This window comes from Octodon degus, unplaced genomic scaffold, assembly GCF_000260255.1.
Source record: "Octodon degus isolate 3935 unplaced genomic scaffold, OctDeg1.0 scaffold00010, whole genome shotgun sequence".
In the NCBI taxonomy this organism is placed as follows: Eukaryota; Metazoa; Chordata; class Mammalia; order Rodentia; family Octodontidae; genus Octodon; species Octodon degus.
Genome location: NW_004524586.1, coordinates 29,219,168 through 29,237,677, shown reverse-complemented (window position 1 = coordinate 29,237,677; position 18,510 = coordinate 29,219,168). Strand labels below are relative to the sequence as shown.

Below are 18,510 nucleotides of genomic sequence, written 5' to 3'. Positions count from 1 at the left end.
TAGGATAAGAAAGTTACTTTTGGGGGCTGGGGAGATAGCTCAGTGGAATAAGTGCTTGCCTAGCAAGCACAAGGTCCTGAGTTGGATCCCTACCACCACCAAAAAAAAAGAAAGTTACCTTTATTCCATGTATTTGAATTATTTTCATTAAAAAAAGAAAATTGTCAGTCTTTAACCTGAAAATTCTTCTGTTAAAAATTCAACTTAAGGAAATAATCAGGGAACATATAACAATGATGTATATATAAGAATATTTTAACATTAAAAAGTAAGAATAACCTGAAGACTTCTCAAGTGGAGATTGGTTTAATAAATAGTGCTGTATCGCTAAGATAGATGGACACCATAAAGATACTATATGGCTGCCTGACAGAAAAAGAGGGCCCACGGTATGTTCAGCTTTTAAGATAGACAACACTTATTATAAGCCCATTACTATATAAAGGGTGGAAGGTATGTACTACATGCATATTAAGGCTCCCAAAATACTAAGGGCAATTTCTATTCATATTCCTCAATTTCTGAGTTTTTATTATTATTATAGATTTTGTAAAGAATGCTCGCCATAAGAGAAGCCACAGAGCTATTTCCATTTTGAGAAACAAACAAGCAGAGGGTTCAGGGAGTCCTCAACAGCTTCCAGGCTACACAAGTAGTAAGTTGCCTGGCCCTTTCCTATATTTCTCTTCCACCTCCACTTATTACCAGTAAACCAGCAAACTAATAAACATGACCATTTAATACTGGTAAACTTGTAGAAAAGCAAATAATTTATTATCTTTATGTCACTCTACATGAGTATATGACTACAAATGCTCACATTACATTAGGCAAGTTATCTTTATCTCCATAAGAAAAGTACTGATTAGCACCCAGAAGTAACTACTCTCAGTTTCTTCATTCACAAGGAAGGTGCCTAATGGGCCCAGGGGTGGGCATGGGGGCACTACAGGAAGGTTCGCATAGTTAACAAGCTCTTGCACTTTCAATCGTTTCTCCCAGAAAGGCTCTCCATCGTAAATATGAGCTACCCACAGAAACAAGACCGCTTATTACCTTACTCTCTTATTCTGATTACCAACACTTGGTGGAAACACAAGCAAACTTCAGATCTCCTTCCCTAGAAAAGTCTTTCTAAGTCTTTGTTTTTTTTTAATTTATTTTATTTGTGTGTGTGTGTGTGTGTGTGTGTGTGTGTGTGGCCAGCTCAGCCCACCAGGGGGCGGGGCTGGCTGGCATGTGGTGCTGGGGGATTGAACCGCGGTCCCTGTGCTTTGTTAAGCTTGTTCTAAGTAGGTGCTTTAGACCACTGAGCCATCTCACCAGCCCCTTTCTAAGTCTTTGGAAATGAAGTTATTTTTGTTTAAGTCAAACCCTGCTGGTGTTCTACTCATCTATCTGCCTCTGTGCTCCTTTTAGGCAAGCATCAGGCCCCATTAGAAAACTTTTCAAGAAGTATTCTTTTTTAAAAAATAAAATAACATTTATTGAAAAGCAATTGTACTTCTACTGCCTGGTGACCAATAAAAGCATATCATTTACCAAAGTATTAAAATATGAAAGTGATAAATCTCATTACAAAGTTTACAAGATCTGAAAACATTACAGAGAAATTGAAGATTTCAAGAGACATTTTAAGGTGAAACACTTGAAGGTAACAATTCTCTGAAAACTGATCTAATAATCTAATTCTCATGAAAATTACAGTTTTTTTTAATTGGCGGGCTTTTATGAAATTAATATGAAAACCCAAAAGAGTTGAAATCGTTAAAACAATTTTGAAAATAAAGAATTTCTGTGCAGCCAACTATGGACAGTTTCTCTGGCATTAAGTAAACCAGAATCATTCATCTAATGCCCCACAATTTGCATCTGTTTTGCATACTTGCTATATGCCCTTTTAAGCCTTTCTATCTGCTTTCTTTGAAGTGTTAGATGATGGCAGAAGATTTGTCTTTCTGAATATCCTTCCACCATAAACTGCATAGACATAATCTTGTGCTCAGGTCTGATACTACAGAGCCCCACAAGGAAGTATTTATTCTTAAAATAATGTTCTAAAATGTTTCCCTTTTGCCACCCTACCCCCTCATATTTTGAAAATACAAGTTAAAGCTGACAGAAAACGACATGAAGGGACATACTTTATAGACTTCAGCTCACCTCTTAAAGTTTTTTTTCAATGAGAGATGGGAATATGGAAGACACATGACACACTGTAAGCCTTACTTATCCTGTGGTTTATTTAGGGAATTTTATTTTGTGCTTGGAAAATGACAGACTTCTGCTTTTAGGTATACAAATAGGAACAACTCACTGAAACATGACTGCTTATTACTAGTAAACTTGTAGAAACACAAATAATTTATTGTCTGTATTTTATTTCACATATGAATATAGGAATACAAATACTCAGCACTACATCAGGCACGTATCTTTATCGCCACAAAAAAAAAAACCCCAGTGGATTAGCACTCACAAGTCACTACTCACAGCTTCTTCATTCATTCACAACATCAGATGCTGTGCCCCCCCCAAATGAAAAGTCTCCTAGCGAGTTTGTTCAGTGTGGACATACTCTTCTCTCCTAAACTATCCTGAAGAGCAAGCTGTATTTGTTTACCACACAAACATCTGTAATTGCTAAACAGCTCTGTGACATGGTGTAACAGTTACTGCTTGTGCAAACTGCCCATCTAAATTACTCTGCAATATGAGCACACGAAAACCAAGACAGAAATTGCAAACAGCTGTAAAAATTAATGACTGAGTTGACCAAAGCAGTGGGGGCTGGGGCAGGAACAGGGGCAGGGGTATGATAAAAACAGCTACATAGCTACAGTGCAACGTTTGACTTCAGAAAATAATCCTTACATTTGATCGGTGCTTCCTTAGCATATCCACAGCTCCTCCTCCATTGTGGGATTCTAGCTGGCACATAAATCATCCTAACCCACCGATGTTAACCCAGTACAAGTCCTGCTACAAAAATGGTATAGATAAGATACAAATTAAAGGGATGTATTACATCTCTAAAAGAAGAAAAAAAAAACAAAAGAAGGAAGAAAGAAAAGAAAGAAATACCTCTTCTCCCATCATGCAGTCAGTCTTCTCTCTTCAGTTTGAAAAGGTCCCAGAACTACCCTGAAATCCTCCCACTTCCTTACAACAGCCAAAGGCGCGGAGCCTGAGGACCCAGCCTAACCCTGAGTCATACTTGGGACCAAATGAGGAATGGGGAGAACAAAGCTTGCATTTGTTTAGGGTTCAGGAAGCCAGGGCCGATTCATGGCTTGGGTGGCTTTGCGAGAAGTCCTCCTCCCTCTCCTACATCTCTGCAGGAATCTAGGTTGCTTCCTGGGGCCCAAAGGTGTGACCATTCGGGTAAGAAACACACTGAGAGAGTGTTTATTTGCCAGGATCCAGCTGCCACTTCTGCTTAAAAATTCCAGAGTGCAAATAAAAAGCCTACTATCTTTTAACAGATTGCATGGCTAGATATGTATATGAAATATCAATTGTGAAAATGCCTGTATTTTAAAGAAATAAAATTAGTTGTACTACACATAAAATTACTCATTAAAAAAACTGAAAAAGGAAAAACAGCTCTGGCTTTATGGAAAGACTTTCCCTAGCAAAAACACAGCAAAATTGGTACTATATCATCAGAAGTATGCTAACAGCCTGGAGAATAAACTGTTTTGAAATCTTTTTCCTTCAAATAAAATACTATTTTAGGCCAGGCATGATGGTGTATGTATGTGAAATCCCAGGACTAGGGAGGCTGAAGCAGGAGGATCATTGTGAATTCAAGGCCAGCCTGAACTACATAGTGAGACCCTGTTTCAGAAAAGGAAAAAAAAATAAAATCCCAGACAAACAAAAAGATACCATTTTAATTACCACTTTAATAAATTCAGAGGCCAGTGGTTAAGAGTTCAAATCTTCAGGGTGGGCCTGATAGCTCAGCCAACTAAAGTGCCTGCTTAGGCAGAGCACAGTGGCTGGGGTTCGATCCCCAGCATGCTGCGCTGGCCCTGCCCGGGGGAGGGGTGGGGTTTCGCTGAGGTGGCGATTGAGACTGGGTGTGGTGGCGTGCTCTTGTAATCCCAGCACTTGAGAGGCTAAAAACAGGAGGATCACTACAAATTCGACCCTGTAGACCCTGTACTAAAAAAATACAAAGACAAGAGTTCAAAACTTTAAAGTGAGCAATATCTGAGATCAAACTCCCGGTTACTTCTTAGTTGTGTAATCCTGAAAAACATGTTAAACCTTTCTTTACCTTAGTTTCTTTGTCTATAAAATGTGAATAATGGGGATCGAAATGTAACTCAGTGGTAGAACACTTACCTAGCATGTATGAGACTCTAGGTTTGATCATAAGCACCACCAAAAAACAAAACAGAACAAAATGAGTACCCCATTATGGAAATCATGGCCTCAACAATGGGGTTGTCTCAAAGATTACTATTTGTAAAAATGCTTAGAGAGCGATCTAGCACAAAGCATGAAACATATCAGTCACTACTACAGGTTCTGACTCCACAAATCAGGTTGCCAGGTCAACAATATCCTCATCTTGCTACATTTCACATATTCTTAGACTTTGATGACTTGTTTCAGTCACTATGGTTAGTATTTACATTTTAAATTAAAATAATTAAAAATTACTAATTTATCCAGTATTTATTAACGGTCTGCACTGTGTCCAACTCTGAAGGGGCCTTTGAACAGGATGTCAACCCAAGCCAGGTGTGGGAGTGTATGCTTGTAATTCAAGAACTCAGGGGCTGAGGCAGAAAGGTCACTATGAGTTCGAGGCCAGCCTGGGCTGCACAGTGATTTCAAGGCCAGCCTGCACTACAAACTGAGAACCTGTCTCAAAAGAACAGAACAATAAAAAAAATTTTAGAGATGCTATCTCAGTCCTGAAAAAGTTCAGCATCTTCTTACTTAAGTAAGATACAGATATGCTTACATATGACACACCAAAACCAAATGTGAGAGATGTCACTAGGTGGCAAATGACAACTGTAATACAAGTGCTACAGAATTAGCATTTGGAATTCAGACAAGAAATCAACTTATCGAAACCTAATTAGGGCAAAAGAGAATAGGTAAATATTCTGTGCACAGGAATTCTAAACAGTTTACTTAGATACTCCTTCCTTGATCAAAGAAGTGGGGCATTAACACTTCAAGTGTAGGGTTCACAGGGTAACCTTCCAAAAGAGTTAAGTACAGGAAGAGGGGAAAAAACAGATTACCCCTACTTAGCAGAGGAAAAAACAGACCAGTGCAGCCTCGATGAAAGTAAGCAAGGTTAACATCAACTGGGAGAAGATATCTGGACAACATATGTGTCCTGACATGAGATGTGACGTGATGTGATGCAGTGAGATGCGACATGATGTGATGCTACGCAATGCAATGTGGTTGAGGCCACAGAGGCCACCAGGCCCTCCACCTGTGTGTGCGGCCTTCCTCCCCAAACTCATCACTTTAGTCTAATCATGAGAAAAACTTCAGGCAAGTGTCTTTTTAAGGACATTCAATAAAAATCAAAACTACCAAGGTCATCAAAAGCAAGGAAAGTCTGAAAACTGTTACAGCCAAAAGGAGAGAGGGTGACTAAGCATAATGCATACCCTGGGATGGGATCCTGGAACAAAAAAAAACAGAGGTCACTGAGTAAAAAACTAGGGAAATCTGCATAAAGTGGGGATTTTAGTTAATAATGATATAGTAACATTAGCTCCCTAATTATGACAAATGTACCATATTAACATAAGCTATTAACAATAATGAAAATTGAGTGTGGGGTAGGTAAAAACTCTACTATTTTCACTAGTTTTCTATAAATCTAATACTATTCTAAAATATTACAATTAATTTAAAATCTGGGAAGATAAGCCTGCTTATTTATGTACCCATAAATAAACGTATATCTGTATTTTATAGATATATACATTTATGTCTGCAAATATATGCAAATATATTTAACGATGATCTCCCAACTTAATTTTCAAAATTTTCTCTATCTTCAGTCTATCTGTTAACAAAGATAAGAGAATGCTGACTCCTGGCTTTTTGGTTCCCAAAAATACACAAAAGAATTTTCTTTCAAAGGAAACTTGGCTCTTCCGTCAGTTCTGCTGCCAACTCAGGCATCAGCAGCCCAGCCTAAAGACTGTGCATGAGGTGGGTCCATCTGCCCCTTTCCAAAAGCTACTACAAGTTCCTGGTGCCTGGCCAATCAGTAATCAACTTCGAAGCCCCAGGCTGGCAACTCTTCCATCTCTAGTTTATATTCCCTGGCACTTTCCCAGCTATCTCTCTAAAATATGAATCTGACTGTGCTGCTACCCAGTTGAACCCCTCCAACTTGCCAGCCTACCCTGAAGGGTAGTTTGTGAGAGAACTCTGCAGAGCCTTATGGGAAGAGATGTCACTTGCCCCTCCAATGCCAACCATTACCATCACTACCACCATGACGATAGCCTCTACAATCCAGTTCAACTCACTTCCTGACCCCTTTGGATTAATCATGCTCTTTTTTTCCAGGTACTGCTGCTGGAATATATATATATATATTATAGAGATAGAAATAGAAATAGAGATAGAGATAGAGAGATATTCACCTGTGGCTTGAACCCGGAGTCTTCACACTGAGCTACAGCCTCAGCCCTTTTTTATTTTGATACAGAATCACACCAAGCCACTATGTTGTCCAGGCTAGGCTTGACTTGCTATTCTCCTGCCCAGTCTCTCACCTGTCCAGTCTTTTGACTGACCTCCTAGACAGGTTGCCACCATGTCAAGCTCTTCTCATCCTCTTTAACACTTTGATCAATTATTCTCTCCTTGAAAACCTCTCTGGGACACCATGCTCCTTTCTTCTCAAGGACCAGGAAAGCTAGTATTTCTTTCTTCTTTCTTCTCATTGATACTTTGGACATACCTCTGCTAGTCCTTGTCCCCTGCATTATGGGGACTTTTCTAAATACTCAAGTCTTTCTGATGTAGTGACAAATCAAGATGCTTGTATATGATGAGTGATCCAAGACATGAGTGGGATAAGAGATGTTAATTCCATTTTAATTAACTAGACCACACCTTCCCAACCCAAATCAATAACCGTCTAAGAAAAAAGTCTGATAGTGAAGTTAAACCCAACTGCATAAGTTGTAGGGTAATAATAAGCTTCTCTTCTGAAGGGTTAACATCCTAAGTTTGCAGACCACATATTAGAGAAATAGAAGGGCTTCAAGGACAGCCAACATTTTGGCCCTAGCCTTTCAAGGTCAATGAAGACTCAGGACATAGGAGAACCTATACTGGAACATTAGGTAACTCAATTGTGTCCCAAATTTTCTGATCAAGCAGATTATGGAGCCACAGAGCAATGTGATCGATGTCATAGAGTATGCCTAAGGAGAGTCACATAGAAAGAAAACATTCTCTCAGGCTTTCACAGAGAGCAAATTGATCAAGCAATGGCCATGACTCATCCACGTGGCTGACACTGACAAAGATCTGCAAATTGCGGTACAGGGTTACAGGATAAATCCTGAGGGGACTTGACTGACCTTATCAGATACAAGAGTTACATTTCTAGTTATATAGGTCTTGCTTTACCTTGGTCTTAACCATCCAGCAGAAAAGTATAAAAAATGAGGTACATGAAGTAAAGTCATATTTATATGCTGAGCTGCGAAAGGCTCAAGTTAACAACTTCTGTGGATAACCCACTACTATTGTGGACTGCTGGACTAAGTTGGATTGTTTTGCTGAACTCATGCACCTATACTATTTAGATGCCAATGGGATACCCATTTCTGACAGGACTAAACAAAACAAGGGGCTACAAAGGAAGGGCCATTTTGTATCTGTGTACGCAGAATAGTTAGGATAGATATACAGCTAATTTTGCTTAATTCAATGAGAGGAAAGATTTGTACTAATAGTGTTTGGACAGGATATTCTGTCTGCACCTTGTACTATGGATAACCACTAAGAAGATAATAATGTACAATGTATTAATTATTGAAACTGTCCTATTAATCAGTTTTGAAACTGTCTCATTGATATTTCTCAATAAAATAAAATTATTTTAAAAGTCTGCACTTATTATGCAAATACATCAACTACTTATGCTATCTAGTCAATCCCTTTCCACATGGATTACTATCCCTTAGAACATTTATATACAAATCCTAGAGCTGCCACAGCTGATCCGTAAAAGGCATTCAGTAAGGCCTCAGTGAATGAATGAGTGAGCCAATTACAGAACACATGGAAAAAGTGAATCTGTAGGTAGACGACAAGTAGGCCCCTAACAGGATGAGTTTTCTTCATAATTTCAACTGGTTTAAGGCAAAACACTATCTTATCATCTAGTCCACAAATATTTATTGAGGGCCAACTAGATATAATAGTTTTAACAACTATGTTCAAGGAGTTGCAAATACAATAGTGATACAAACAAAATCTCAAATTATGGTACTTCTTTTTTAGGGACTAACATTTAAGACTTGGTTATATGAAACAAATGGCTACCACAGATATATCAAGAGTCAACTTTACTTCTCAGAGTTGCATATTTTCCATAATCTAAAATTTAACTGACCTTGGCAGATAAAAAAGTTACATTTCTTGTTATATAGGTCTTGTTTTATTTTGGTCTTAACCATCCAGCAGAAAAGCATAAAAATGAAGTATAAAAAGTAAAGTCATATTAATATGCTGAGCTGTAAAAGGCTCAAGTCAACAACTTCTGACACTGCCAGTCCTATGGATAGCCCACTACTATTATGGACTCCTGGACTCTATTGGATTATTTTGCTGAACTCATGCACCTATTATATTTAAATGGCAATGGAATACCCATCTCTGACAAAACTAAACAAAAAAAGGGGGATACAAATGAAGGACCATTTTGTACCTGTGTATACAAAATAGGATAGATTTATAGCTACTTTCTCTTAATTCAATGAGAAGAAAGATTTGTCCTAATAGTGTTTGGACAGGATATCATGTCTGCATCTTGTACTATAAAAAAACCACTACGAAGGTAACAATATGCAATGTATTAATTAGTAAAACTGTCCTATTAATCGGTTTTGAAACTGTCTCATAGCTATTTGTTTCTCAATAAAATTAATTTTAAAAATTTTTAAAAATTAGGGGCTGGGGAGATAGCTCAGTAGAATAAGTGCTTGCCTGGCAAGTGTAAGGGCCTGAGTTCAAAGCTCAGTTCTGCAAAAAAAAAAGAACGAAAGAAAGAAAGAAAAATATCCTAGAAAGGGCACTGCCACTTATGGGAACTCCTTGTATTTTATTTAAAAAGATAAGAATAATAACTTACTTCAATCAAGTGATTACTGGAGCTTTTCTAATCATTTTACACATTACTATTCCTCATAAGAACCCATGGGACAGGTCCTCTTGCTTTTCCATTTTAAAACTGAGGAGTAAAAGCACTGAGTGATTAAATAACTTATCCCAGGAAGAGGCAGAGTTGGAATTTGAATTAGGCTTCTCTGCCCTGCATGCTTAATAATCACTGTATAGTACTCCAGAAAACCTAATTTTACACCACTGAATGGTATTCCTGAAAACATAATTTTAAAGGCTTTCTCAGAATGTGATTCTTTTCTCCTTCTGTACATGTTTGCCATATACAATGATTACATTCATCATGAGGAGTGGATACATGTACATAACATATCTGGATTTTTTTCATCATCTCCTCCCCTCCCTTCCTCTTTCCTGGAATGTGATACTTGCAGATGATTGGGTTGCAATTGAGTATTTCTTAGAAAACACACTACTAAGGCCTAAGAGTGTAGCTCAGTGTAGAGTGCTTGCGTAGTATGCACAAGGCTCTGGGTTTAATTCCTAGTACTGTCAAAAACATATTAGCTTGAGTGCTTTTGAAAGTACATGTCAAAGGGCCAGGGAGATAGCTCAGCAACACAAGCACCTGCCTGGCAAGTGAAAGGTCCTGAGTTTGGTTCCCAGTACCAAGAAAGAAAGAGTGATCAAAATATATGATTATTTAAATTTTTAAAAATTTACTACAGTAAATATACAATGCCATCAAGTTCCCTCAAAATACTCTTCCAAGTATCCCATAATTTTTGCCACTTTCTGATGCAGTTCTGGAAGTCCTCTTTCACGTCCTTACGGGACATGAGCAGAGATACAGTGAATATTGCTGTAGAGTGCCACCAAATGGAAAGGCAGGCTTGTAAAAACATTATGGTGTGTCCTCATTTCACAACACCTAGCACTATGCAACTTCTGGCTCCTTTCCAAAGTCAAAACGATTGTGAGAGGTAAACTTCTTGAACACAGTCAGGGCATGGAAGCAGCCACACCAGCTTAACTAAAAACATAGGAGGGCAAGCTCAAAACAGCTTCAGAAAGTGGCAAGAATGATGGGATAAGAGTGCTTCAAGCAAGGGGTACATGTTGAGGGTGATTAAAGGCAATGTGTGTTTTACTGTATCAAGCTTTCAAAATTTAAATATTCACTGTATTTGTCGAACACACCATGTATTAAACTGCAAACAGCACCAACCATGTCAAACAATAATGCTGCAAAACTGTTTACCTTTTCCTATTAATCCTCCTCTATTTTTACCTTCCCTAGATAAAGAAACAGATACACTGGGGAGAGGTAAACCACAGTGTGAAAATCTCAAGTGCTTCATTCATCCCAGGCAACTAGTGGGTATCTAAAGACCATCTGCTCATTAAAAGTCATTGATTTTCCAACAGCTCAAGAAATGGCACATAATCTTATCTTTCCACCAAAATGAGGGATAGGATAGCCAATACTCTTAAGTCTCAGATAATTACAAGGTTTTGGCCCAGTTAAGTTTCATTAGTCAAAGAATATATCATTAGATCGTGGAGATCCCCAAAGCTTATTTCTGGTCTTGAAATGATTAGAGCCTGACACATTCTCCACCCAAATTAGGTCTAGGAGCTCACACAATATTTGTAGCTTACTGAGCCACATGTAGCTTTCAATGCTCCCTTTACCTAAGTATTTATCAAGTGCTCACCTGAGTAACTCATAAAAAGGAGAACAGGTGAGAAAAAGAAAGGAGGACCCAGCTGATCCTCTCTGCTCTCTGTTTCCCAGCCACCATGAGGTGAGCAGCTTTCCTCTGCCCAGGCCTTTCTACTGTGTGCTTTTTATGCTTGAACCTGCCAAACGTGGATGGAAACTCCTAAAATATGAGTCAAAATAAACTTTCCCCCTTTCAGTTGTGGGTGTCAGGTATTGTGTCTCAGCAACGAAAACATGACTAAGAGAATATCTATATAGCAGATTTTCTTTATCCACTTATTTCCTAATGGGCACCTACGCTGCTTCTATGGCTTAACTACTGTGAATTGTGTTATAACAAATATAGGTATGCAGGCATCTCTATAATATAACACCTTTAATTCTTTAGGGAATATACTGATGAGTGGTATAGCTGGATCAAATCATAGCCCCATTGTTAGTTTTTTCAGGAACTTCCATACTGATTTGCATAGTGGCTGTACTCGCTTACATCCCCACTAACAGTGTAAAAGAGTTCCTCTCCCCTTACATCCTTGCTATCACTTAATAGTTTTTGTACTCTTGATGATAGCCAAAATAGATCAATGATCTACATAGAAGACCCAAAACTGGAATTGCTAAAGGAAAACGGGGAGTCACTGAACTCCAACAGCAGAGCACATAATGGCAAGAATTAAAAAAATGAGACCATGTCAAATTTAAAAAGCCTCTAGCTGGGCACGGTGACATATGCCTATAATCCCAGCATTTAGGAGGCGGAAGCAGGAGCATCACTATAAATTTAAGGCCGGTGTGGGCTACTTAGTGAATTCAAGGCCAACTTGAACTACAAAGAGAGATATTATAAAACAAGAACACAGCGAGATAGCTCGGTAGACTAAGCACTTGCCTAGCAAGCACAAGGTTCTGAGTTCAATCCCTGGCACCACCAAAAAAAAAAAAAGAAGGAAAGAAAAATAAAAAATAACTAAATAAATAATAAAATAAAAAGCTGTGCACAACAAATTAAACAACTGGCAAAAACACAGGCTACAGAATGGGAGAAACCTTTGCCAGCCACTCTCTTGGAAGAGTATTCATATCTGGTATACATAAAGTGAAAATTCAAAAAACAAGTAACTCAATCAATAAGTGAGCAAAAAACTGAATATCTATTTCTCAAAATAAGTACAAATGGCCAATCCATATACAAAAATGTTCAACATCTTTAGCCATCAGGGAAATATAAATCAAGACTACAATGAGAAGCTCTCTTAACCACATGAACATAATTCAAATGGACTCTTGGACACAAGTGAACACTCCTGATAGTCTCTGGCCCTTTATTCACATTTCTCTGTGAGGGCGAAACAACCTACCTGAGAGCTGAATTTACAAAAAGTAAACGAGGCACATTCAACCCTTCTGTCTCCCTCACTTAAAAGCTGCACTAGCTGCTTGTGTCAGTTACTTTTCTCTCATTGCTGGGACAAAATACCAGACACTCAAAATTAAGCAAGGAAAGGTTTATTTAGCTCACAGTTAGTGAAGGTTTCAGTCCATCTTGGATAGCTCCAAGATAGAGAGGCACATGGCAGAGGGCAGAAGTCCATGGTGGCAGAAAACAGCAAAGAACAAAGGCAAAAGGGAGGAGCAGTGGCTGCTGCAGCTAGCAAGCCTCGCTCCCCTCCTTACATTTGTAGGCAAATTGTCAGGCCCAGGTGTAGCACTCACACCTATAATTCCAGCATTGGATCATGAATTAAGCAAAAACTCTGGAAGCCTGCCCCAATGACTGTTTGAGGCATGGGGGGAAAACCTAAATACAAACCATAACACTGCTCTTCCTCAAGGGGCAGGCCCTTCCAAGTCATATGGGCCTGGGCTTGTGCAATCCTGCTGAGATCAGTAGGTGAGTTTAATGCTGGTGATCAGCTAGCAGGCCCACCTGACTCTCTTACTAACTTGTACCTTCCAACTGCCTTTATCAGTAACAACATTACAATATAATGGCACAAAAAGGCATACAAAGTACACAAGCACACTGCTTGAGAACTTTTCACAAAGTGAAATAAGATCTACACAAAGGAACTACCATGTTTATATGTTGGAAAGATGTAAATTTTCACCAAACGATCTATAGATTCAATGCAATCCCAACCAAAATATTAGAATCGTTTTTGGTAGTGGTGAAGACTGGCAGCTGATTTTCAAGTTTAAATGAAAATGCAAGGGGTTAAGAATAGCCTGAACTATCTCAAAGAGCGATAAAGACCAAGGCAATGTAGAATGAGCTCAAAGGTGAACTCACAAAATAGAGTCCAGAAATAGACCCCCGCACATGCAGCAACTTAAGGGATGACAGAAGCGATATGGTCATGCTCACAGAAAGGATGATCTTTCCAACAAACAACGCTATGTCACCTGGATATCCATATTGAAAAAAATTAGAAAAATGAGCCTTCACCTCTCCATTCACTGACTCATTCATCAACTGATTCAGTACCTAGATTGGAGTGGGGAGCTACTACAAGAGCCAATGTAATTTTCGGTTACTTGTCTTCTGAATTTCACTTAGCAGTTTCTGTGGTCCCTTCCCCACCCTACAGCTGGAATTCTTTCTCTAAACCAGCTATCTGTCATAAAATTTTCATGCTTAAAACCCTTTTATAGTTCCCTGTTACCCTCAAGATCAAGTCCAAACTCCTAACAAATCTCACAAGGTTCTTCATGGTCTATGCCAGTGGTAATGAAACTTTTAGAGCTTTCAATGATACAAACAGCCTCCTGCAGCACTCATGCTATTGTTTGCCACCACTGCTCTAGGTCCTCTTTCTTTCCATATTCTCGTATTTCCTCTTTTTTTTTTCCTGTGGCCTGTATATACTATCTGTGCTATTCTCCCTTTAGAGGTATTTATATATGTTGCTCTTCTCACCCTGATAAGTCTATGTTCCTGTGCTTGACAAATGCCTACTGGGCCTGCGGTATCAGACAAAACATCACTTCCTGTAGGAAGTGGGTACACACACCCATGAACCCACACTCTAGCCTCTCTAACACCACTTCCTGCCATGCCCAAAGAGTCTTCTTAGTGCATAGCGCTGTGTTCTCAGCCTGATCTGGCATTTCTCACATTGCACTATAATCACTTGTTTGCTTTTCTGTAGCTTCCTGAGAGAATAGTGATCTAATCTCCCTCAACACTGTATCCCTAGTACCATGTCAATCTTGAGCACTCAACAGACACAGTAGAAATGAGCCTGATTTACAATTCACAAATTATTTTTAGCTAAAGTCCTATGAGGTACAAAAGGTAAAAAAGAGTATTTCCATCCTATAGATGGCCCAACTGAGGACAATTTTCAGGTCAATAATCTAATAAAAAGATACCATGCCCATCTAATCTTCAGGGGTGTTTCGCTGATGTTGTTTTGTTTTGTTTTGTTTTTGGAGACAAGGTCTCACTATGTAGTTCAGCCTGGTCTTGAACTCATTGTGTAGCCCAGGATGGCCTCAAACTTGCAACATTTCCTCCTGCCCAACCTCCCAAGTGTTGGGATTATAGGCATGTGCCACCATGCTTGGCCTGAACTAAATTTTTTTTTGAGAGAAGAGATGAGTTTTATTTGGGCTGTTGAAACAATAGTAACACTAAGTGAGATATCCCTAGGAAGTCACCATTGATACGGGAATCTATGGCAAAATAACACTGGACATTACAGAACCAAGAATGGAAAACACATCTGTACCCATACACACACATATAAAAGGACTGAGATTAATTGAACTAAATTTTAAATGCTACATTTTTCTCTAAGGTTTTTCTTTAACCTTTATCAGGGGAAATTTCCAAAAGATACAAAAATAGAATATAACAAATTCCTAATTATGTGTCACCTGGTTTCAACAATTATAAACTCATAACCCTAACGCACCTTATCTCTTATATGCCCTACCCATTCTTCTATCTTCCAAACGATTGCAAACAAGTTTAGATGTCATATCATTTCATCTATTAATATTTAAGTGGTGCTTTATACAAGTCATTCACAGTCATATCCACTTGGTAATGTTAAAAAGATTTAGAAATGGGGTCCTTCCTTATATTTTAATAAAAGAAACCAGAATACTTATATTTACTCTTTCTTTATTCACTGTTAGTAAAGGGATATATGCAATCTTTCTTCTGGTACTTAATCTGATTATCAATTCAGGTCATCTGGATTAAAACAGGCAAGATAAGCAGAAAATCAGGTCTTAGTACTTCACAAACCTAAATGCAAAAAATATGATTCCTATAGTTATTAAAAGCTGTCTGATGCCTTTTTTTTCCTCAGCCAAGTTATCAAACCAGCCATGTCAAAGGCCAACTGCCCAGGGAGGCCAGATAGCTCTTAAAGCACCTGCTTAGGGAGACGCAGGGACCAGGGTTCAATCCCTGGTGTGCCATGCTGGCCCTGCCCCTGGGACACCCTGAGACTGTGACTAAGACTGGACATGGAGGCATGCACCTGTAATCCCAGTGCTTGCGAGGCTGAAAACAGGGGGATCACTACAAGTCCGATCCATGTAGTGAGACCCTGTACACACTGTACTTAATACCAAAAACAAAAAAGAAAGAAAAATGCCAACTGCCCCAGCCTATGTAGGAGATGTGCCTAGGCCTCGCCTACCAAATGCTGCCACAACAGATCTAGCTCGTACTTCTGCAAAATCAGAACAGTGAGCTCCATTCTCAAAGAAAACTTTTTTCCTTAAACCTAAATCTTAGGCACAAAACCACCTCAAAAGTGAAGAGAATCAGGTTGTACACTAATAAACAACATTACACTCATCAGCTCTCATGGCAGACTGCACAATAACGTAATGGATCCATAAATCTACGCAATTTTCGGTGGTGCCAACAGCAGGGGGCCGAGGTAGTTTCAAATCTTCTTAGGTATTGTAAAAATTGGTCACAGTCAGTAAAAAGAAGGCTTAGGGAGTTAGATGTTTCCTAGAGGCTTCACATGGAGTAGGTTAAGCCAGATTCTGGCACATGGTTTCATTTTGTAAACAAATCAGAAATCAAGATGTGCACACACACACACACACACACACACACATATGTACATATAAAAGACTGCATAACTCTGGTGAAGTTAATGCCTCAAGTCATCAATACCAATAAACTGCCATGCTTTCAACTGTGCAACTATTAGTCTCCTACCCAGTCCATTCATTCTATAGGTGCCGGTAAGTTCTAAAGACCTACGTTAATACAATTTTTAATATTAATCATTTGACAAATACTTATGAGCACCCGCTTGTGTGCCATGCACTGTTCCGAGCACATGGTGTACATCAGTAGGGAGAAGCAAAAAGCTCTGTTAGGGAACAATGGTGGTGATGAGACATGGCTAGGTAAATGCTGGGCATACTTTGGAGGCAAAGCTGATGGGGTTTCCTGACTGATCTTGATAGACCAGTCAGGTGCAATCCCAGAGCATTTGTCCTGAGCAGTGGGAAGGTAATGATACTGCCTTTAACTGAGACAGGGAAAACTGTGGGTGGAAGTGGGCAGGATGAGGACCTTCAGCTTGGACAAACTGATGTGGAGTTAAGATATCCAGGTAGAGACACTGAAGTAGGAAGCTAAACAGCTCTGGGGCTCAAGGAAAAGGTGTGTGAAGGCATAAACTTGGGAGTATGTGGGCATAGAGCATAGGCCGATAGTCCCAGCATGTGGGAGACTGAGACAGAGGGACTGCTTGCGACTAGAAGCTCAAGATCTATCTAGGGAACATCAGGACTTTCACTTCAAAAATAAACGAATGAGAGTATTGTATTTGATACAGATATTGTTATGAATAACTCATTACTGGCAGTTAAAACAAATATTAATAGCAACTTTAAAAGTTATACACATACACACTGTCCTCTTACAAAGCTGTTTGCTGACTGAGTCAATAGTCATATTCATTTCCAACACCTAAATAAAATGGAGAAAAATTTCATCTGTTGTTTCTTCCCAAGATGCGAACATGTAAACATGACAATGTCAAGCCATACAGTTATATGTAGAAGATGGGCAAGGGAATGATCCTAGGAATCTCCAGAAGATTTTTGAATCTAGCAGTTAATTGGAAAGATTCTCACCCTGACTAAGTGTATATACTGATACCTGTGAAATAAGCAACTGCACTGCAGATGGTAATCTGTAATAATAGTTTCATGCTTGGAGTGCCTGTCATTCTGGTCTTCTGAATACAGGATGCTGGTCATGACATGCCAGTTGCTGCTATGCTGTCTCTCAGGTAGATGGTTGTTCACAAAGAAGGGGGTGGTGAATGAAAGCAAGAGACAGGAAAAGGAATATTGTGTGACTGTCCTGTTTCAAGGTTGTATATGGTGAGACTTTTGGACTTATGTGTAAACATAGGAAGTATATCATTCTTTATGCCTATTTTAAAAATGTATTGTACTTTTTAAATGTTTTTTGTCATATTCTGTAGGGACTTAAAGTTCAACATATCAATACTTGATGAAAAATACCTGTTCCTTATTATGCCTAAGATGTTTGAAATGCAGTGAGATAGTGAGGTTAAGCTTGATAGCCTAAATCGTTTGATAATAACAATAAGCTTTTCTTCTGGATGGTTAACAACCTAAGTTTGCAGACCAAAATTAGAGAAAAAGGAGGGCCACAAGGAAAGCCAACATTTTGGCCCTAGCCTTCTAAGGTCAATTAAGACTCAGGACATATGAGAGCTTGTACTATTACGTCATGTAACTCGGTAGTGTCCTAAATTTTCTGATCAAGGAGATTATGAGCGCCAAAGAGGAAAGCGATCGATGATGTAGAGTGCGCCTAAGGAGAGTCACTTGGAGAGAAAACGTTTATTCAGGCTTTCACAGAGAGCACATTGGCCAAGCAATGGCTGTGACTCATCCACATGGCTGACACTGACAAAGGTTCTACAATCTGAGGTACAGGATCTCAGGATAAATCCTGAGGGGATTTCACTGATCTTATCAGACCCAAAAGCTACAACTCTTGTTGCATAGGTTCTGCTTTACCTTGGTCTTAACCATCCAGCAGAAAAGTATAAAAACGAAATATAAGAAGTAAAGCCATGCTGTTATGTTGAGCTGTGGGGGACTCAGGTCAACAATTTCTGACATTGCCAGTGAAGCGGAAGACCCAATACTATTATGGGCTACTGGACTCTTTTAGAATATTTTGCTGAGTTTACACATCTGTAATATTCAAATAATGGAACTTAACAAAAAAAAGGGGATACAGATGAATGTCCATTTTGTTTCTGTGTATTCAAAGTGGTTAGGATAGATATATAGTTACATTCTCTTAATGAATAGAGGGATTTGTTCTAATGGTGTTTGTAAATAGGATATCACGTCCGCATCTTGTACAGCAATTAACCACTAGGAAGACAGTATGT

The 18,510-nt window shown here is 38.9% G+C and overlaps 1 protein-coding gene across 3 annotated transcripts in view; it reads right to left on the bottom strand.

Moving 5' to 3' along the window:
• Positions 1–18,510, bottom strand: part of Sh3kbp1 (SH3 domain containing kinase binding protein 1) — a 342,524-nt gene that overhangs the window by 126,488 nt on the left and 197,526 nt on the right. The gene's annotated exons all lie outside the window — the stretch shown is intronic.